Genomic DNA, 23,649 nt, shown 5'->3' on the forward strand with positions numbered 1-23,649 from the left:
ATATATATATATATATATATATATATATATATATATATTTCAAAAAGAAATAGTAAAAACAATAATATTGTGAATTATAATTGTGATTTAAAAGAACTGTTTTCTATTTTAATATATTTTAAATTGTAATTTGTTCCTGATATGGCAAATCTGAATTTTCAGGACTCTAGTCTTAAGTGTCACATGATCCTTCAGCTGAACTGCTGAATATTTTTTGTGGAAACTGATAGATTTTTTTGTCAGTATTTTTAAATGCCTTTATTCTCACTTTTGATCAATTTAATTTGTCCAAATAGTATTAAAAAATCTAAATCACCCCAAACATTTGAATGGTAGTATAATTCATGTATTTTACTAAGACATATATCCACATACATTTATTTCTATCTACATATACGTATGATTATCATCATTTTTAGCTATGACAAATTTGCCCCAGGTATAGTATAACCTCACCACATTTACATTTACTCACCACATCATATACTTCTGTAGTTTTTATATCTAAAAATGTTTGCAATTAGAGACTAACCCTACACACCAAGGCACCCTTTTTAAATTACTGTAAAAATGAATATATATTTTATTTATGGAACATTTTTTCCAGTTGAGGGCGCCCCCAGATGTATAATTAAGTAAACCCACACACACAGAGCTATGCATGCACTCAACACTACAACAACAGAATTGACTTGAGTTTCAGAACGTGCTATAAATGAAGTGTGACTTCCTGTCCCAATGCTCTGTCAAACCTTTGACGACTGATATCAATATCAAATAATGCCTGCAGCTCAACTGGTACAAACAAGAAAAAATAACCACAAACACACACACATGCACAGAAAGGCTCACAGCGCTCGAATGTTAGTAAAGGATTAAAACCCAATAAACGTTTTATAATGCTAGCAGTAAAACGTCTCGGTTACGTATGTAACCCTCGTTCCCTGAAGGAGGGAACGGAGACGTCACGTCGGATGACCGACGAATTGGGATCTCGCTTAGAGGGACCAATCTACTTCGAGTGTAAACTAAACGAGCCAATGCACATTGGCATGCGATTATTGCATCCAGCTGCAAGACCCATATCGTCTTTACAAAGACGTAACGTCAAGTTTGCCAAGCAACGTCGTCTTTAAAAAGACGCACCCGAAATTGCTCTTTTAGGGAAAAAGCTCTTTTAGCGCAAACAGGGGGTAGTGCAGCCTGATGTGTGCAACCCACTCGACAGGGGAAACCACCACCGCTGAAGCGCCGTACCGCCAACACGAAGAGCTCTCCAAGAGCGCGCTGAACTCGTTCTTCTTCTCTCAGTAGAGTAGTCAGGAGCAGAACGATGTGATCGCTCGGCTCCGAAGCGAAAAGCTGAATATGCGCTGCATCTGCTGCCTACTTATACTCACGCTGTGATCAGCGGCAGCTGGATGCAATAATCGCATGCCAATGTGCATTGGCTCGTTTAGTTTACACTCGAAGTAGATTGGTCCCTCTAAGCGAGATCCCAATTCGTCGGTCATCCGACGTGACGTCGAGAGTGACCGACTGAAAGGGAAGTGTGATTTTTCCACTACTGCATCTGATATAGGTGAAATGAGGTCAAAGGAATTTGGATTAAGCTGAAGTCTAATCTTGTCTGGGACTGGTAAATTTCAATAGTACATTTTCAGTTTAATACTTATGCATTAATAATTTAAACCAGTCTTTCACAAACTGCCCTCTAAGGATTGTAATGGCAGAGATGTATATTATTACAAACGCAGCTGTTAGACATAGACTTCTTGTTGTCATACAGTACAAGACATTATTTTATGGACAAATAAAATGTCACATTTCAAGCATTATATACCACTCCTGCATTTATTACTCCCCTGATCTCCTGATGATTCTATAGAAATGCTTGCTAGCAGCAATAATAATCATTGTTTATAACAGAAATACGTGTCACATACGAAGTGAAAATGTTCGATTTTGCATTTAAATATTAGAGTTAAAAATCCTATTACTTCTCTAAGATCAAGATGCTATGCTATTCTCAAACATCCATCGATTTAAACAATTTACACCTCGAGTAACAATCACAAATTCACTCTTAAGAAGAATCCTAATATATGCCTTTAATGTGTACTGGAGACTCTACTCCACACTTCTATCAATACTGCACCAATCACACACATACTTACACAAACACCATTAGCATTTATAATGCTGGCCAAACAATGGCTCTCAATCTGTTGTGCGCCCCCGGGAGAGCCTGCAGTCAGAGACTAAGGCAGGAGAACCCATGAATACCAAAACCTCTCATTGACCATCCAGCAGCCGCTGTGCAAGTTCCATTTGATAAAACGTCCATGCTTTTTCCTCTGTATCGCTCTAATCTGAGAGACGGCGATTTGTTACAATGATATTTGGAGCGATTTTGAGGTGGAAGTGGTTTGGCTTGGAGCATTTTTGGTCGGTATGAAAAATTGAGTGAATTTACTAAACAGTTGCTGCACGGGCTTTTTTTGTGTAAAACCTGCGTTTATTCACTAACCTCTGATGAACTAGATTAAGGAGATGCTAAATGGTACAGTGTACAGAGCTGCATCATTAAATCATGAATAAATTAAATACCTGTTTCTTTCCCCTAAGCTTTAATATATGGTAACATCCTCCATCACTTAACATTCCAAAATCGGCCGACAAAATGAGAAAACTGTATTCACTGCATTTAGTTTTCCATGTTTGGGCCATTACTTGCAGTAATTTGCTTGATTCAATAAATGAGATTAGTGAATTAGATGATTCTATGATTAGTGAATTGAGAGCTAAAATAACACAAACAGCATGTGCCAGTAAACAATGTTATCAGCTGCAATCCTGAATTCCCTACAGTATCTGTTTTATGCCATTTGTGTTTGTTTCATCTGTCCTGTTTAGTTCACTCCTCTGTCATTTACAGCATGTGCTCGGGTCTTTGCCGTCGTCCATGTTTCTCTCATTCTTTCTGTATGGCTATGCTGCAGGCTATGTGTGTGTTGGAATTGTGAGGTCTGGGTATTTGTGGCCTTTGCCGTGAGCCAGGCTTTGTCTGTCTCTCTTTGCTCTAGTGTGTGTGTGTGTGTGTGCTGCACTGAAGGACTGATCTCGCTGACAGCACATTCCCTCTCATATACACACAATGCACACACGTGTGCACACACAGCAGTCTCGGGATATTCTGCTTCACACACACATACAACCTTCTTTTTGAAATATCTACTTCCACCAAGTAATGCACGACCTCATCTAAGAATAGGCATGCAATCATCGAGCTAACAGGAATATAAGGATGCAGGAATAAAGAGAGAGGAAGAAAGAGCTAGTGAAAATGAATGAAAGAAAAGAAAGACCGAGGATGAAAGCAAGAACAAATGAAAGTGAAAGAGTGAAAGAAAGTGTGCAAGGAAGAAAAAAGAGAACAAAAATGAAAAACAAAAGACAATAAAATTAAATAAAAAATCAAGCAAAAGGAAGTGTGAAAGAAAGCAAAATAAAGGGGAAAAATCCCTGAAAAGTGAAGTAAAAATGAAGGAAAGAACAAAAAGGAAGCAAAATAGGGAAAGAAATAAAAAGTGAGAAAACAAAAGAACAAAAGCGAGATAAAACAAAAGAGTCGGCAAAAGAAAAAGGGAAAAAAAATAATTTAAATAGAGTAAAAGAATTAAAGAAATTAAAAAGGTAAGAGTGAGTGAAAGAAAGAAAAAAGTGAGAATGAGAAAGTGCGAGCAAAAATTTGAGAAAGAAAGAAAGAAAGATTTTACATTCTCATTTGCTTGTATTGTTAATGAATGTGGAGGTTCTTCAACAGAGTCTCATCTATCACACACACACACACACACACACACTACAGACATCTGAGATACACTTAAAGACTATTATCATCAATAACTGGCTCATCCACAAATAACTACATATCAAATAACCTACAGCGTAATGATCTTCACATGGACATTAAAGTGCATATGAAACTCAACACAGTGACATAATCAGTGCACAGAGGGCAATGCAATGCTTCTGTTCAGATGAATTCTTTACCTGTTGATTGTACTGGGTGCGGGTGGGCGGCACGTCATAGATATCCTGAGTGGGTGGGAGGTGTCTGGGGACGTCATATTCATCCTGCTCATTTTTTCCCGTGTCATACACATACACTTGACCAATCCGTGTGGGCACAACCACCTGAGAGAGAGAAAGAGGAAAACAACTGCATGAGACTGAGTGTGAATGAATAGCTAGGCACATAAAGGAGGATAAAGATGCTGTCCTGATGGAGCCATTCATAACAGGTTAACACACACACACTACTACAACAAATCTGGGGTCTCAAAGGTCACTGCGGGAACAGGGGCCGTCCTTTTGTCCGTCTGTTTACCTTCTGTCTTAGGCTTTGAGGACTGTGTCGACCGTGTGAGCCTGGGAAATGAAAACAAGCTACGACCCCATATTTGTACGACGCCTGAGACATAATACCAATCACAACACACTCAGATGAGCTGTTCAGCATGTGGAACACCTTCACAAGGACTGTGACATAATGCAGACTCACAGAATACTGTGTGATGTTTGGGATGCAAGACATATCGGTACCATACCATATATTTAATTGTCATGTCATCTTTACATTTAGATCAGTACAATTTCTGCAATATTTCGTAAAAAAATGTCCATTATCTATTATCAATAGTGTAGCTCACACAGAAATCACTTTCAAACTAAGCAGCTCTCTGCTGGTCAACATTAACATTAACATGACCAACTTGAACCATGTGCGAAATCCGCGTCCTTTCACCCTCACTTAAAATTGTGTGGATTTTTACTGAAATTACTGGATTTTGACCATGGAAATTCATTCACCGCATGTTAACAGTTGACAGCTGACAGTCCAAAACAGTTCTAAACAAATATATCAGTGGCTTGAAATATATCAACAAGGGCTGGATTTTTCCATTGGATGAAGCCTTATTATAGATTATGGACTCATATTGTGGCTAGAAACAATAGTTTAAAGTTACAATGCCTTATTGATGGATTTTTAAAAAAAAATTCTAAACATGCAGTTTTTCACTTCACAAGACATTAATTGATGGATTGGAGTCATGTGGATTATTGTGATGTTTTTATTAGCTGTTTGGACTCTCATTCTGATGGCACCCATTCACGGCAGAGGATCCACTGGCAAGCAAGTGATGTAATGCTAAATTTCTCTAAATCGTTTCTGATGAAGAAACAAACTCATCTACATCTTGGATAGCCTGAGGGTGAGTACATTTTCAGTAAATATTCATTTTTGAGTAAACTATTCCTTTAAAAAGACAACAAATCTAATTTAGTGTTTTATTTTTCATTTATTTAGACAAAATAGTAAAGATTTTAATATGGTGCATCTCTACATTTTATAAAATGGATAGTTCTGGCTCTAAGTGAATTTACTCTGGTCAAAGGGTTTTGTTCAGCATGAAGCAGAGCAAAACCACCGTAACACATTGCCTCAAGAGGTTTAGTGCTTTAGTATGTTAGTAATGCACTCTGCCCTCTGTGAAACAAGTATTCACTCCTTAATATAAAACATGTATGGACGGGCAGCATTGGTTTGTGTGCACTGGTGAGGTGTGTTCTCTAATGATCTAGGTGGAGTGAGCTTTATGTAGTTTTCATGATTCCCCGCAGGCCAGTTAAACATGATTGCTGGCCTTCACTCATAACAGTGAGTTAATGAGATTACTTGCGCTTTCATTCTCGCTCTCTTTCTCTCTTTATCAGTTCACACCAGCCACTTCCTGCATACTAAACAACAAATACACACATGCATCATACAGACACAGGTTTGTAGAAGTCACTCAATAATCCCTGTACTGGGGTGAATCTTATATGACCAGGTCAAATTTCATCCCCAAATCGAAAGAAGGATATAAGAAATTACTTTTTGCTGAAAGAAAATAAAGCAAATATTTAGGAACACAAAGTTTGTATGCATTGTTTTTATGACAATTAAGCATATTTCCCCCTCAAATTAGAATTGTTGTAATGAAAAAAAAAATCACATTCTCATTAATGTAATGTGGAGATTAAAAAAATACATTTTATTTAAATTGGTAAGTATCTATACATCTTAGTAAAAAATAAATAAATAAAATTAAAATTAAATAACAAATCATTTTATTACAGTATTTTTTACTGTATTAAAAATGAGAATCAAATGTTAGAAATCAATTAAAACATCAAAAATAATCAGTGTTTTCTTTATGTAATGAAAATACAAAGAAGAAATGTACTTAATTTACATGAAAATGGAAAACAAAAATCTATGGTCCTACAAATACGGTTCATTACTTATTGTCAGGGAGGGCAAAGCAGTGCTGATTAACCACACAGACTCAATGAAGCTTTTCTTTGTGAGGCGTTCATGCTTTGTTAGATTAAATCTAGTGACTATGGTAACCAGGCACGAGTGACGACAAGACGAGCACAATGGAAAGCACAAGTGCACACATGTAAAATGCATTTAAAAGAACTATACTGTCTACCTGACACTGCAGGGTTGCTTTGTCATGTATAGAAAGTGCAACATAAATAAAGAAAGAAGACAGTAGGCTAATCAAAATCCCAGAGATCTTGTATTAATATTTACTCTCCCACTCACACAGCCTGTCATTTTAGATGTGACATCCCTGCTAACCATCCAATTAAGCCGTTCTCATTAAAGAAAGCTGGCAATCTGTCACTGCTAATTCTCATCTTTCTCACTCTCTCTTTCTCTCGCTCTTCACCTGTCTCACCCCTCTGCCTGATTCTTGTCCCTTTTTTTTCCAAATGGCAGATGATAAAATGGTGAGGTAAAAGCATGTTATTGGTGTGATTTATTGGAGAAACCCTGTGACCCATTGACCACCCCGCCTCTACCTCCAGAACATCCACACACTCACGACCTACCTCTCTCTCTCTGACACTGCTGCAGTAAATGGCCACATTCTCCACGGTGCTGTACACACTTTCACACACATTAAGACTGAACTGCAGGTGTTTCATCTGACACATCCACACGTACACAACCTTTGTCACAATCTGCATTTTCACTTAGCTTGACTCACAAAAAGGTGAATCTATGAATGTATCTGTGTGTATCAATCTAGACATTGATCTATCTAGTTTAGTCAGTATCTGCCTAACCATACATCTAGGGGAGTATACTGCAAAAAAACTGAATAAAGTAATCAAAATAAAACACTGTATGAAAGAAATAGACACTAATTTTTACTACAGCTGCCAACATTATCAGTGAGTAGCAGTGAGTGATTTTCTCTTTTTGTTATTTAATAAACATTAAAGGACACAGCAGGTTTATTAAGGCTATCTATCTGTCTGTCTGTCTGTCTGTCCATCTACCTATCTAGTTTAGTCATTATATATCTAACCATACATCCATCTAGGGGTGTATACTGCAAAAACAGAATAAAGTAATCAAAATACAACACTGTATGAATGAAATACACACTAATTTTTATTAAAGCTACAAAAATTATTCAGTAAGAAGCAGTTAACATTATTAACACAATTAACATTAAAGGACACAGACAGCAGGTTTATTAAGGCTATCTATCTATCTATCTATCTATCTATCTATCTATCTATCTTGTAGGCAAAATCAACACCAATACACCATTCCAACCATGCAGAAATATTCCACACACTAAGAGCTATGATGTGAAACACATTTACTGACTGTATATATCACTGTAGAGCATCCATAGAATAACATTCTGTTTTTGCTTACAGGTCAGAGACTATATATACATCAACACTGTCCACACTGTGGTTCTTTAGCACTGCACACTCTGTGTTTTATTTCACTGCCCTCTCAGACCTGTGCTTAGCCTTAAGTAATAGTCACTTCATCCCGCTGAGAGCCTCTGAAGAGCTGGCTGTAATGAACATCGATCAATAATGTGAATTATCAATGAGCGCTACTCTGGGGAGTGGAGATGGCACATATGGTGGACTGCCATCATCTAGCCCTCATCAATATAGCTGAAAGGGTCTGGTCATACAGAGTGGGTGGGTCCAGGCCTCCAGCTGTCACAACAATCTCTGGGGGGGGCGGGGTGAAGTGCCTGTAATGATGATGTCACAAAGAGACAAACACTCCCTGGTGTGGACGGAAACAATAGGGGAGCGGTGACCGTCTGACTGCATTGCCCCACGCCATGACAGCTGGCCAAGAGTCACAATCACAGCAGCTACACGACCATTAGGTTCAGCCCTGAAGAGAGGGACAGATTGCAAAGGCTGCTTTACAAAAGCCCCCATACCCCCTGCTGCATCGACGAGCTGTGACCTCCTTACCCCAGCTGACACAATGACACATGCCACCACTCTAAAGAGCGCAGCCAAGGTCTGCTGAAGACATTCCAGCCAGGCCTGGCTCCTTGGACCATGGATCTCGCTAATTTTAATCGCCGCCTGCATCCGAATACCAGATGCTGAGAATTCTGGGAGAGGGTTATTCTTGTTATTGCATTATGAATGCATGCTTGAAATAAAACACTAACTTTTATCTGTGACAAAAATAGATATCCTAATGTTTATTCTGTATCTTTCTCAGAGCTCTTTGTTTTGTTCTGTGCTCAACTGCACATTTTTCCTTTCTTTTTCTTAAAACATTATGCTGAAATTTCAAAGCTTTCTAAATATTTTTCATTTACTCACTTTTGTCATTTACTTCTTTTTCTTTCAGACTTCCAGATCTTGGAGGTCAGTAGTCACAGCGCATTTCCTCAACTCACGGCAACAAAAATAATTATTTTAATTTAATAACGCCAAACAAAAAATGCAAAATGGAATGAAATAATCTGATCAACACAATTCCAGCCCATCTCACATTCCACACAAGCCATTCATTTCAGTTTCTACTCTTCAAAAGAGTTTCCTATCCTTTTCTAAAACACATTCAGAGATTCAAGGTTGCAATAGTTTAGTAAAGTTAGATTTAGCAAAGTTGACCCTAGGCTTGGCGCTGATTCAACGCAGTGCCATGAATAACTGCGTCCAGAGGCCTGGAACATAATGAGGGGTCAAAGTCCAAACACTGAAGGGCTTCCACATACCTTCACATACACTCTTTCTCTATATAAGTGGCCGTGCATAAGAATTTCCCCCGTAGCCCCCTACCACCGCTCTCGCCTTGGCCATCTGTGAAGCAAGCTGTCCTCTTCACCGTGTGTGAAGAAGTGGGTGCAGGTCAGGGTTCTGTGTGTGTTGGCATGATGTACTTTTCAGTTTTACCCGCATTTTCCACTAGTCTTGGTATTTACTTACCAGTTTATTTTGGATGTCGGTAGGGTTGCAAAGGGGTGGAAAATTTCCAGTAAATTTCCGGAAACTTTCCAAAAATCCCTGGAAAGTTTCCAAAATTTCTGGAACGTTTCCGAAATTTAATGGAAATTTTCCACCTTGCCTTTAACTAGAGGTGCTGTCATGGTTGACAGTGGTCCAAACATGCCCTAGTGAAAGGTGTCCATCACTGGGATGAGGCGTCTCTAGGCTACAGCTGTAGGCTTGTAAGCACGGGCTGTGGAGAGCTCAGCTGGGCTCTGTGACTTGGTGTGATGTGGGTGCCAGTGGCGCCTCATCTGGACCACCGACACACACATACATGCTATTCCACAGAGAACTGCCTCCCTTGGGCACATCTGCAGATGTACTTGATGCATTTTTGCCTGAGTTGGGTTTGAAAGTCCACTTTTGAGTTTTATGTAAACCTGAGTGAGTTAAAGCTAGATTTTGGTTGCTTTTAAGTTTTTTAGTGGACAGTTTAATGTGGGCAATCTCTCAAAGTAGTGAATTTCACTTCAATGCGGTGTTGCAATGCAAAGTTTCCTGCAGTGATATTCAGTGGCAGCACTGCACCACTGCTAAATCTATAGTTCCATGACAAAAGAAAATGTATTCTGAGTTAAATATGAAAAAAGAAAAACATGAAAATATGTTTAGTTTATTATATAGTTTGGATCAATAATGAGGAAAGGGTTCCCTTGCTGCAAAAGCATAATTCAGTAGGAAACACTTTGCGCAACTAATACATCAAATTGGGCCAGTTAAAACTCAAAACTTAAAAGGTTTAAGTAAAGATTGCTGTCGGGTGAACCAGATCAGAAGCTTTATCCCTGAAACAAAAACAGCCATGGCAGCAAAGTGCGAAAAACCCATATAAAACAGAAAGCAGGGTAGTGGTATGGATTTATAGCCTATATAACCATCCTCATCCTCTGCTGTGGAATTAATAAGTGGCTAATTAGCTCACACTTGTGAATCTGAGCTTTGCTTGGGGCCAGTGCCATGTGGCATGTGCCACATGTGAGGGTGTGTGATGGGACGGCTGGTGGGACGGGAGGCCTAAAGGGTCTCCTGGAGACAGTGAGCCCCCAGTTTCTAATCCACACAGATCTCCAGTAACAGCCCCCCAAAGCCCTCTGACACATGCCCCACATTGCTGGGCGTGAAACGTCCCTTTAAAATAAGTTTTAACCATCGTTTATTAGTGCTACTTGCTAGGACACTACAAAACAATCCCTTACACTTAAACCACCTAGCAACTATGCAAAACACCTCTTTTTCTATTTATTTTTCACAAATAATTTACCTGTGGTATGCATGAGTGGCATTTATTCAAACCAGCTCAGCATATTGTCTTTCTATCTTTCTGTTGTTGCATTTCCTTTTTCGGTTTCATATCACTGCTTCCTTTTCTCTCATTTCTTTCCGATGCTGGTTGCAAAAGCGCATATAACTGAGACAGCATATGTGCAGTCCTCTGTACACACACACACACACACACACACTTCCTCTCCTCCTGCTCTCCTGGCAACACAACACTCAGGCCTGTCCGCAGCACTTATTAATAAGAATGAAATGACTGTGTCTCCTTGGAGACCACACCGTCCCTGTGGCCAGTGATCAAAGGTTAGTCCCTTCCCGAGACCACTGTGCGTGTTTGAGGAAGTGAAAGACGCTGAAAAGAGATATCATTCAGGATATTTAGCCATGAAAGTGTATTTAAAGGGACCGTTCAGCCAAAAAATCTCTCATCATTTACTCACCCTCATGCCGTATTAAACCTGTATGACTTTATTTCTTCTCTGGACCACAAAAGATGTTGTTTTGGACCCAGAGTTGTTACTGTTAACTGTATATTAAAGATTTGTTCATTAAAATGTGAAAAGGTGAAATAAATAAAATATAAACATTAGATGAAAAAACAATTTAAAAAAATCAGAAATGTTGATGAAATAAAATACACCAAAGTACTAAAATTACCAAAACTTAACTGAAATAAATTAAAGCTAACTATAAATATGAATAGTATATATTTAGCTGTATGAATATTTTTACGAATAAAACTGACAAAAGCACACAACAAAATTACTGAAATAAAAATAAAAATATTTTAAAATCTAATTAAATAGAATAATAAATACTATAATAGTATATAAATAATACTAAAATAGCACTGTTTGGACCCCACTGACTTACTGTATGGACAAAAAAAATATTTTTGTGTTTGACATGAGAGTGAGTATAAATGACAGAATTTTCATTCAACTTTCCTTTCAACTCCAGCTATGAATAAACAAACTTGACAATAAATATTCGATTTTTACATAAGGCAACATTTGGTCTTCATTACAACTACAACTAGCCGTAATTTCCTGTATCCTCTGACCTTCAGGGAAAGATGTAAAACATCACAGAAATGGTTTAAGTGGTGACCACTGAGTTTAGCCCGTGGTGATGGAGTTAGCTTTTCACAAGCCAATTAAAAATCTGACACCGTGCCTCCTTTAAACCTACTCTTGCATACATATATGAACATAAAGAGAATGATGAACAACACATTGAGAGCAAAGGTTGTGTGTACTCTTCAGCGGAAGACATACGGCATGTGTGAAGACGCAGTAAATGAGTTTGCGGCTCCATTAGGCCCCCTGTTCTTCTCTCTGATCTGTGTTTTTTCAGTACTTTCAACTCCCTGCAGTACAAAGTGAACCCCGTGGCCTCCTGTGATATTCCAGCCCCCTTTGATGAAGGCCACTGAAGCACAAATAAAGGCTCGCAGTGGTCTGCTGTTTACGCTGAGGGGCCCGTGTCTACCCTCCTCTCCCTCGATCTGCTGCTGGCTATGTGGGGACGTTAATGACAGCGCATGAGAAGCAAAAACCTCCTCCCGCGGCTCCACCCGCCATCGCTGCTCAGGCTGCTAATTCTGTCCCACTGATCTCGCCGTTTTCCTCTGATCCCTTCAGCTGTCAATCTCCTGTCCCCTCACTCGGCACACGCTGTCAGAGCAGAAAATGAGACCACAGCAGGTAATGGAGGAGATCCAGCTAGGAAGATTCGCATTTTGTCTTTCTTTAGACAGACACACGCTGTCTTTTTCATTCTCTATTGTACACGACCTGTGGCTATGCGGCTGTGTTAACTGACAAAGTGCTGTGCTCAAGGTTACAGGGCGCAGAGACCCCCTCCTGACCTAGCGAAGATATCCTGAGGCCTGAAGGTGAATGCCAAATGGACGCATGATGTGTCCGACAGTGATGTGTCCTCGAAGACAGTCACTTTGAAGCTGTAGCTTCTGAAGCTTAAAGCTAGTCACAAAGTAGTCCAGCTACTCGTTTGTCAGCTACTAAATAACTTACAATTACAATAATAATCAGATGATACGTCATATGCAGTTAGACAATCGCAGTTGGAATGACACCATTACACTTGAACAGATATACTTACACTAAATACAACTAATAAAACTACAAATACACTAATTTAGAGCAGCATTTAACAATATATTTCATGACATACACAAAATGAAATACATATAAATATAAAAATAATTTAATGCTGCACATATACAGTATAAATACACAGAATGCATAAAATCCCCCACATAACATGCAGAAGAAAAAATATTAATTAGTTCCATGCATTATTAATTAATGGCCATGATTTATTAATTTGTTCCCTTGTTTTAGTTCAATTGTTGTCACATTGTACTAATTTGTTCCCTTGTTTTAGTGGCCATGGTTTAGCTAAAGAGAGGGAACAAATGAACTAATTTGTTTTCATATTTTAATTAACTATGATTTCATTAATGAGAACTAAGAACTAACTAAAACGAGAGGACAAACACTGGTACTCAAATTAGTAAATCATTTTTGATCCAGAGTCCGGACCATTAACATAAATATATGAACCAATTCACTAAAATAAATCAGACTTTAGAGATTGTGCATGCAACACAATGTGAAATAAAACAGCTTTTTGTTGAGCTACACAGTTAATTTTTGGAAAAAAAAATAGCTTGTGGCCAGAAAACATCTTAAATCAGTTTAAGCTTTAAGGTTTAAGCTGGTGAAAGTAAAACCCCTCTAAATCCAGCCTGGCCAGACTGGAAGACCAGCAAACCAGCTTAGGCTAGCAGCAATCGGCGTTTCTATCATGCTACTGAAAAATTTAGTTAAATTAGACTCTGTTTTTAGTTTGTTACTCCCCAGCATTTGTCATGAGGATGCAATGAGATTTCAACTGAGCTTTGAAGCTCAGGGAATTATAAATAAAGCACATCGGTGCACCAGATGCACAGTGTGTTCAGAGCTGCCCAGTCATCATACTTCCTGCGTCTCCTCCAGCTGTAAGTGAAACATGGCATCAGCACTTGTCTTCTCCTTTAGTCCCTCTCTTTCCCTTTCTTCCGCCTAAGCCACATCACAGGAAACCTGCAGCCGCTGCACTGAGCCCAGACACGCTGCTTGTAATGGATGCCGTGTTGTCTTCAGACGCACTCGCAGCATCACATTACTATGTACAGGAGACTGCTGGTGGATATGTGCTGATTCAGAGTGAGCGTGTGCAGTCTGAGGATAGAGTAATAAGGCTACGTGGAGGCGCAGTGCCCTGGAGCAGCCAATGCTTCACTCATGCGCTGTCATGTGAGGCCAATATTAAAGTCCCTCTTTAGAAGCCCAAAATGCACTGCAGTGAGGCCCAGAGATACAAACCTAAAATCACACATAGGCCCCTGAGGGGAACTGAGACTATTTAAACAACCATTAAGAGCTCTCTATTCAGTATTATGAGGTACTCACAGAGCAGAAATGAATCAAAAGGAGGAACAGAAAGAGATAGAGAGCGCCTTTGGCAGGGATGTCCAGTTTATGAATGAATCATCTGCCTCTCTATATCAATTAATTTGAAGCATTCACTCGAATTTAAGAATCATAAGCAATGAAACATTTCACACAATCTATGTAACTTAATGAAAAACGGTCATGATGCAGTTCGAGTGTGAGGTGTTCTTAAGGGCCATTCACACAGAAATGTTTTTGCATTAAAAACCACGAGACGCAAGCAGTGTAACGGGAAAAAAGCATGGTCTCAAGATGCGTTAGATGTCCATCTAGCACATTTAAACAGAAAAACTACGGAAGTGGCACAGTGGAAGGCAAAAAATAGTCCCTTAAAGGGATTTTCAAAAATGAAAATTCTGTCATTAATTAGTCACCCAAATCATGTCGTTCCAAACCCGTAAGACCTTCATTCATCTTCTGCACACAAATTAAGATATTTTTAATGAAATCCGAGTGCTTTCTGATCCTCCATAGACAGCAACACAACTGACACATTCAAGGCCCTGAAAGGTAGTAAGGACATTGCTAAAATATTCCATGTGACATCAGTGGTTCAACCATAATTTTATGAAGCTAGGAGAATACTTTTTGTGTGCAAAGAAAACAAAAATAACAACTTTATTCAACATTTTCTTCTCTTCCGTGTCAGTCTTTGTTACACGTTAATGACAGTACCACGATGCATGGTACGGTTACGGTTGATTTGCTGATGTCACATGGACTATTTTATCGATATCCTTACTACCTTTCTGAGCCTTGAACTTGTCAGTTGTTTGTGTTGCTGTCTATGGAAGGTCAGCGAGCTCTCGGATTTCATCAAAAATATTTTAAAGGGGTCATATGATGTTGCTAAAAAGATGAATGAATATTGTCTTACAGGTTTGGAACAACATAAGGGTGAGTAATTAATGACAGAATTTTTATTTTTGGGTGAACTATCCCTGCAAGCACAATGTGAAATGGAGAGTCTAAAACCACCTTTTCAGTGGTCAAATTACTGTAACTCTAAGAAGTTTATGGTACCTTAATATAGAATGTGCTGTCTTGCATGTGCACGTAAATGCATTTTCCATTATGAGGCTTGGAACAACTTTTGAACCGATTCCCTAAAATGAACCAAAAAACATGATGCCTTGAAGACCATCTAAAGGCAGGGAGGAGTATCTCTGGTCTTCAGGAATGTGAGGTGGGAGAGGGTTGCAGTAGATTAGACGTGCCAGCCAGTGAGGGAAATTCCCGCAAGATGCACACAAGCACCCACCAGCATTCCAATTCACTCTGCACTAAAATACTACTGAAAAATACTGATAGTAAAGACACAAGATGAAAACTGAACTACAACTTTGTTAACTGATGGAAGCCTGTGGAAAATAGTATTTTATTTCTACATTTTTAAAACTATTTTAATCTGTTTGGTGCAATATAAATTACATGAAAATATATATAAAGACTATTTTTTGTAGTTACTTCGTGGGTGCACAAGAGCAAAAGATTTTATCTGAAGTAAATAACCTTAGGTTTGGTGAGGAATCGCTCTAGTTTTATCCTTTGCTAATGTGTCTAGAAGACAGAATTCCATGGCTCACTTTTGTCTGGAATGACCAGGAATAACATTCCTTTTTAGCAGTGCCCTTCAATGCTGTAAAAATGATGCTTGGAATTCACTGATAACATTGCTTAACACACTGATAACATTATGATAGCAGATGTTAAACTGGTGTGTTTCTCCATACTGCTGTTGCTCTGCGGATGTCTAGGTGAAGTATAGATCTACGATCCCTCTGGTCTTCCTTTATTCTGTCTCCTCACAATGTTCTCCTCTCCCTCTCTCCTCTAAATGCTGACTGCCTGGTCTTGTAGATAAGCCAAGCCGGCACGTCCTCCCTCAACCTCCTCTTCCCCGCCTGATCAGGTGAGCAGCCTCAACTAAGTCTCCAAAGATTACACATTTACTTTCAGAGCAGGCAGTGCGGCAAACCAACCACAGAATCTCAATCTAGCCTTTGCCATCTCCCCGTTCCTGTTTCCCAGCGCACCTTTTCTTAATAAACCCGGCTGTCTGTCCAGCATACTGAACGGCTATAGCATCGGCCATTAAAGAGATAAGACAAGACTCTTTCTCCACCTCTGCTGCCCCTCTTCACTGTCCATTCGACTGCATCCATAATAGAGCTAAACACCTCACCCACAAACCCTCTTTGTGACACGCTCACGTGGTCCTAAACCGGACGAACAAGCTTATGCTCAAATCTTTCTTCATCTGTCAGTTTTATTTACTCTAATAGTCAATGTGCAACTTGAGTTGATAGTGTAAGCTCACTTTGGTTAATGTGTAAGCAGGACAACGGGTGAGTCTTAGCGGCGGTGAGTCACAAACATGTACAAACCTTATTCTTTCAACTGAAGGTCACATCCAGTATTACAGTCTCATTTCGTAGGAAACATCTTCACAGCTTTCAGTTTGATTGAAGCATGTCATAATGTTTAGTGTTCGTTCTTATAAAAAATGTTATTGATGTGAGTCACTGAGTTCAGCTTCTTAGCAAATTAAATGGATGGAGAAACTAAACCAACAGAGCAAATGGTTATGAAAGCTCGATTCCAATATGATAACTGGGACTGCATTTCTCTGAATTATGGCTATTTATCTTAAATCACAATGTGATTTTATTTCTTATTTTAATCTTTAATCTCACAATTATCTGTTTTATTTCTTTACTCTGAGGCAGAAATTACTTCCATAAATAAGAGTTCATGATGATTCATTCAGACAGTATTAAACTCCTGGCCGTTGGAGGAGCGTGCTGGGGCTTTGTGGGCCGCGTGCTAACACACCCTGCCTGCGCATGTCTTTGATGTGACACACAGCTCAGTTGTTCCAGCTGCTTTATCACAATCCCTCAGTCCTAACCCTGACCCTATCCACAATCATCATGTAACTCCTCTTGCCACAGTATCGCCTGGCTGAGTGCCACAGTTAAGCAAAAATCTTATTTAAATCAGAATTCACAACCAAATTCCCACTAAAGGACTACACTACCCATGATCCCAAAGAGAGATATAGTGAATCACATCAGTAATCACTGAAAAATATTTTTAGAAAATATTTTATTATTTATCTTGTGATATTTCCCATATACACTACCATTGAAAAGTTTGGGGTAGGTAGGATTTTTAAATGTTTTTGATGAATTTGTTACGCTCACCATAGCAGCATTTATTAATCAAAAATGCAATAAAACAGTAATATTCTGAAATATTATTAAAATAACTGTTTTCTATTTTAATATATTTTCCCCTGAATTTTCAGAAGCCATTACTCCAATATTTAGTGTCACATGGTCCTTAAATAATCATTCTAATATGGTGATTTGGTGCTCAAGAAACATTTATTTTTTATTATATCTATTTATTATTATTATATTCTTTTTATTTCAACTTATAATCAATGACATACAGCCAAAAGTTTTATATTGTATAATTGTTTCTAATTCATTTGATTGATTGATTTGTCGCGAACCTTGAGAAAACTTACCAACTGGAGTATTTCTGTTTTGAAATACATTCCTTTATTAAGCATAACAAGATTATAATGGTGTTTTCAGTGCTCTTCATATATGTGTGTTGTCTATGTGTGTGCATGCGTGTGTATCCATCCTCTCCTCTCTCAACAGGAACTCTTATCACATAATGAAAAACTGTCAGTGGTAGAGGGACTGTGGGCACAAGGACAAGTGATCATAATAGAGGACATTAGGAGAAAACACATGAAAGGAAAACCTCAAGACAAGCATTGCAAATAGAAACGTAGAACTAATGCTTCTGAGAAGGACCTTTTCCTTCTCAAACTGCTCTAGCAACAGTGTTCAAAGATGGAGAACTACAGTAAGAGAATGTATCTGTAATCTGGAAGCAGATATTGCACGTGATATTGCATTATCTTTGGCTTCAACGCAGCCCCAATTCCTAAAGAACATAAGCACTGCACTCCTCACTGGACTCTGATCTGGATTTGACTACTGATCCACACCATTTCTGTCCCCTCACTGCAGTACTCAGGGTGTTAGCAAGTTTTTGGGTCACTGCCATCAGTATCGATCCTTCAGCCATTGGGTTTGCAGCACAGAATCTACCAACATCCAAATGACTGTCAACTACTCATATGACACGAGAGGCAATAAATTGCTGGTAGTTTCTCACAGACTTTGTACAAAGTGAATATGGTAAAGAAAAAAATGTTTGCTTGAAAAACCAAGGCTGAGGACAGACAAAAGTATGATACAAAAATCCTCAAATCAAAGCTGAATTTTTTTCATGTCATTACATTGTTTAGAGCATTAAAAAAAATGTAAAAAAAAAAAATTAGAAATTATATTTCATTCATAAGTTATGCTACGTCCTTGGTAGAGGACATTGGGACTCAAAAGTGAGGAGCTTTTTTTTACTTAAAAAAGTAAAAAGACATGAATGAACATGCATAGGCAAAAACAATTGATTTTTTTTTTAATCACCAATACATTTTTAGTTTCAGGAATTTTTTTTTTTTACCAAACTTTGTATAAAGATAATTCTCAACTATGTTATAACAGAATGATTTGATATACCATTTTTCTTAATGCAAAATGTGTGTAAAATGGCCATAAACAGGTTTTCTCATTATATATAATGTATCTATAAACTAAATCTAATTTGCATATTAATGTGTTTTTGGGGCAACATGTAATGAAAAAAGAAGTGTAATAATGGGAGTAATAATTGACAAGATTTTCATAATAATATATAATATTTCATAGGAATATTGAAATATAATTTTGCTAATGTGTCTAGAAGACAGAATTCCATGGCTCACTTTTGTCTGGAATGACCAGGAATAACATTCCTTTTTAGCAGTGCCCTTCAATGCTGTAAAAATGATGCTTGGAATTCACTGATAACATTGCTTAACACACTGATAACATTATGATACCAGATGTTAAACTGGCGTGTTTCTCCATACTGCTGTTGCTCTGTGGATGTCTAGGTGAAGTATAGATCTACGATCCCTCTGGTCTTCCTTTATTCTGTCTCCTCACAATGTTCTCCTCTCCCTCTCTCCTCTAAATGCTGACTGCCTGGTCTTGTAGATAAGCCAAGCCGGCACGTCCTCCCTCAACCTCCTCTTCCCCGCCTGATCAGGTGAGCAGCCTCAACTAAGTCTCCAAAGATTACACATTTACTTTCAGAGCAGGCAGTGCGGCAAACCAACCACAGAATCTCAATCTAGCCTTTGCCATCTCCCCGTTCCTGTTTCACAGCGCACCTTTTCTTAATAAACCCGGCTGTCTGTCCAGCATACTGAACGGCTATAGCATCGGCCATTAAAGAGATAAGACAAGACTCTTTCTCCACCTCTGCTGCCCCTCTTCACTGTCCATTCGACTGCATCCATAATAGAGCTAAACACCTCACCCACAAACCCTCTTTGTGACACGCTCACGTGGTCCTAAACCGGACGAACAAGCTTATGCTCAAATCTTTCTTCATCTGTCAGTTTTATTTACTCTAATAGTCAATGTGCAACTTGAGTTGATAGTGTAAGCTCACTTTGGTTAATGTGTAAGCAGGACAACGGGTGAGTCTTAGCGGCGGTGAGTCACAAACATGTACAAACCTTATTCTTTCAACTGAAGGTCACATCCAGTATTACAGTCTCATTTCGTAGGAAACATCTTCACAGCTTTCAGTTTGATTGAAGCATGTCATAATGTTTAGTGTTCGTTCTTATAAAAAATGTTATTGATGTGAGTCACTGAGTTCAGCTTCTTAGCAAATTAAATGGATGGAGAAACTAAACCAACAGAGCAAATGGTTATGAAAGCTCGATTCCAATATGATAACTGGGACTGCATTTCTCTGAATTATGGCTATTTATCTTAAATCACAATGTGATTTTATTTCTTATTTTAATCTTTAATCTCACAATTATCTGTTTTATTTCTTTACTCTGAGGCAGAAATTACTTCCATAAATAAGAGTTCATGATGATTCATTCAGACAGTATTAAACTCCTGGCCGTTGGAGGAGCGTGCTGGGGCTTTGTGGGCCGCGTGCTAACACACCCTGCCTGCGCATGTCTTTGATGTGACACACAGCTCAGTTGTTCCAGCTGCTTTATCACAATCCCTCAGTCCTAACCCTGACCCTATCCACAATCATCATGTAACTCCTCTTGCCACAGTATCGCCTGGCTGAGTGCCACAGTTAAGCAAAAATCTTATTTAAATCAGAATTCACAACCAAATTCCCACTAAAGGACTACACTACCCATGATCCCAAAGAGAGATATAGTGAATCACATCAGTAATCACTGAAAAATATTTTTAGAAAATATTTTATTATTTATCTTGTGATATTTCCCATATACACTACCATTGAAAAGTTTGGGGTAGGTAGGATTTTTAAATGTTTTTGATGAATTTGTTACGCTCACCATAGCAGCATTTATTAATCAAAAATGCAATAAAACAGTAATATTCTGAAATATTATTAAAATAACTGTTTTCTATTTTAATATATTTTCCCCTGAATTTTCAGAAGCCATTACTCCAATATTTAGTGTCACATGGTCCTTAAATAATCATTCTAATATGGTGATTTGGTGCTCAAGAAACATTTATTTTTTATTATATCTATTTATTATTATTATATTCTTTTTATTTCAACTTATAATCAATGACATACAGCCAAAAGTTTTATATTGTATAATTGTTTCTAATTCATTTGATTGATTGATTTGTCGCGAACCTTGAGAAAACTTACCAACTGGAGTATTTCTGTTTTGAAATACATTCCTTTATTAAGCATAACAAGATTATAATGGTGTTTTCAGTGCTCTTCATATATGTGTGTTGTCTATGTGTGTGCATGCGTGTGTATCCATCCTCTCCTCTCTCAACAGGAACTCTTATCACATAATGAAAAACTGTCAGTGGTAGAGGGACTGTGGGCACAAGGACAAGTGATCATAATAGAGGACATTAGGAGAAAACACATGAAAGGAAAACCTCAAGACAAGCATTGCAAATAGAAACGTAGAACTAATGCTTCTGAGAAGGACCTTTTCCTTCTCAAACTGCTCTAGCAACAGTGTTCAAAGATGGAGAACTACAGTAAGAGAATGTATCTGTAATCTGGAAGCAGATATTGCACGTGATATTGCATTATCTTTGGCTTCAACGCAGCCCCAATTCCTAAAGAACATAAGCACTGCACTCCTCACTGGACTCTGATCTGGATTTGACTACTGATCCACACCATTTCTGTCCCCTCACTGCAGTACTCAGGGTGTTAGCAAGTTTTTGGGTCACTGCCATCAGTATCGATCCTTCAGCCATTGGGTTTGCAGCACAGAATCTACCAACATCCAAATGACTGTCAACTACTCATATGACACGAGAGGCAATAAATTGCTGGTAGTTTCTCACAGACTTTGTACAAAGTGAATATGGTAAAGAAAAAAATGTTTGCTTGAAAAACCAAGGCTGAGGACAGACAAAAGTATGATACAAAAATCCTCAAATCAAAGCTGAATTTTTTTCATGTCATTACATTGTTTAGAGCATTAAAAAAAATGTAAAAAAAAAAAATTAGAAATTATATTTCATTCATAAGTTATGCTACGTCCTTGGTAGAGGACATTGGGACTCAAAAGTGAGGAGCTTTTTTTTACTTAAAAAAGTAAAAAGACATGAATGAACATGCATAGGCAAAAACAATTGATTTTTTTTTTAATCACCAATACATTTTTAGTTTCAGGAATTTTTTTTTTTTACCAAACTTTGTATAAAGATAATTCTCAACTATGTTATAACAGAATGATTTGATATACCATTTTTCTTAATGCAAAATGTGTGTAAAATGGCCATAAACAGGTTTTCTCATTATATATAATGTATCTATAAACTAAATCTAATTTGCATATTAATGTGTTTTTGGGGCAACATGTAATGAAAAAAAGAAGTGTAATATGGGAGTAATAATTGACAAGATTTTTATAATAATATATAATATTTTATAGGAATATTGAAATATAATTTATTTCCCTATTCATTTGTTGTGTCTCCCAAAATACGTAATTAAACATGCTTTTAGTCCCAGTGTCCTCATATGAGGACATGTATGAAATCAACGTCCTGTTTCCATGTTGCTTGAAGTCCAGTGTTAAGTTTCCACAGTCAGTGATGATTTGGGCTGCCATGTCATCTGCTGGTGTTGGTCCACTGTGTTTTCTGAAGTCCACAGTCAATGCAGCCATCTACCAGGAAATTTTAGAGCACTTCATGCTTCCTTCTGCTGACAAGCTTTATGGAGATGCTGATTTCATTTTCCAGCAGGACTTGGCACCTGCCCACACTGCCAAAGGTACCAAAAGCTGGTTCAATGACCATGGTGTTACTGTGCTTGATTGGCCAGCAAACTCGCCTGACCTGAACCCCATAGAGAATCTAATGAGAGGAAGATGAGAGACACCAGACCCAACAATGCAGATGACCTGAAGGCCGCTATCAAAGCAACCTGGGCTTCCATTACACCTGAGCAGTGCCACAGGCTGATTGCCTCCATGCCACGCCGCATTGATGCAGTAATTCATGCAAAAGGAGGCCCAACCAAGTATTGAGTGCATAGAAATTAACATACTTTTCAGAAGCCTGACATTTCTGTTTAAAATATCCTTTTTTTTATTGATCTTATGTAATATTCTAATTTTCTGAGACACTGAATTTTGGGTTTTCATTATCTGTAAGCCATAATATATCATAAAAATTTCAAGAAATAAAGGCTTGAAATATTTCACTCTGTGTAATGAATCTATATAATATATGGGTTTCACTTTCTGAAATGAGTGACAAAAAAATATTGACCTTTTTCATGATATTCTAATTTTTTAGATGTACCTGTATATGACTCGTATGATCAACGTCCTGTTTCGTAACAGAAAGTCATATTTTGATTTGAAACCCCATAAAATTTTCCTGATATGTTGATTTATGACACACAGTTTAAAAATTAGTCAGATTTAAATGATAATTACAAAATATTATCATATTTCCATAAGAGTGTCACTGAATTAATATCAGACATTATTGAAGACCAAGGAGAGGGAGTGGTCATGGTGAAACTTCCAAACATTCAGTATATCTGAAAAGCCCTGAATGTGCTCTGTATAGGACATCCAGACTTAAAGGGGTCATATGACGTTGCTAAAAAAAAAACATTATTTGGTGTATTTGGTGTAATGCAATGTGTTTATGCGGTTTAAGGTTAAAAAAACACATTATTTTCCAAAGAATGTACATTATTGTTTCTCCTCTATGCCCCGCCTTTCTGAAACGCGTCGATTTTTACAAAGCTCATCGTTCTAAAAAAGCGAGGTGTGCTCTGATTGGCCAGCTATCCAGTGCGTTGTGATTGGACGAAT

The 23,649-nt window shown here is 38.0% G+C and overlaps 1 pseudogene; it reads right to left on the bottom strand.

Annotated features, from left to right (window-relative positions):
- Positions 1-23,649, bottom strand: part of LOC107733568 (breast cancer anti-estrogen resistance protein 1-like) — a 105,560-nt pseudogene that overhangs the window by 6,511 nt on the left and 75,400 nt on the right.

The sequence above is a fragment of the Sinocyclocheilus rhinocerous genome, unplaced genomic scaffold, assembly GCF_001515625.1.
Source record: "Sinocyclocheilus rhinocerous isolate Xijiao unplaced genomic scaffold, SAMN03320098_v1.1 scaffold3477, whole genome shotgun sequence".
Classification (NCBI taxonomy): domain Eukaryota; kingdom Metazoa; phylum Chordata; class Actinopteri; order Cypriniformes; family Cyprinidae; genus Sinocyclocheilus; species Sinocyclocheilus rhinocerous.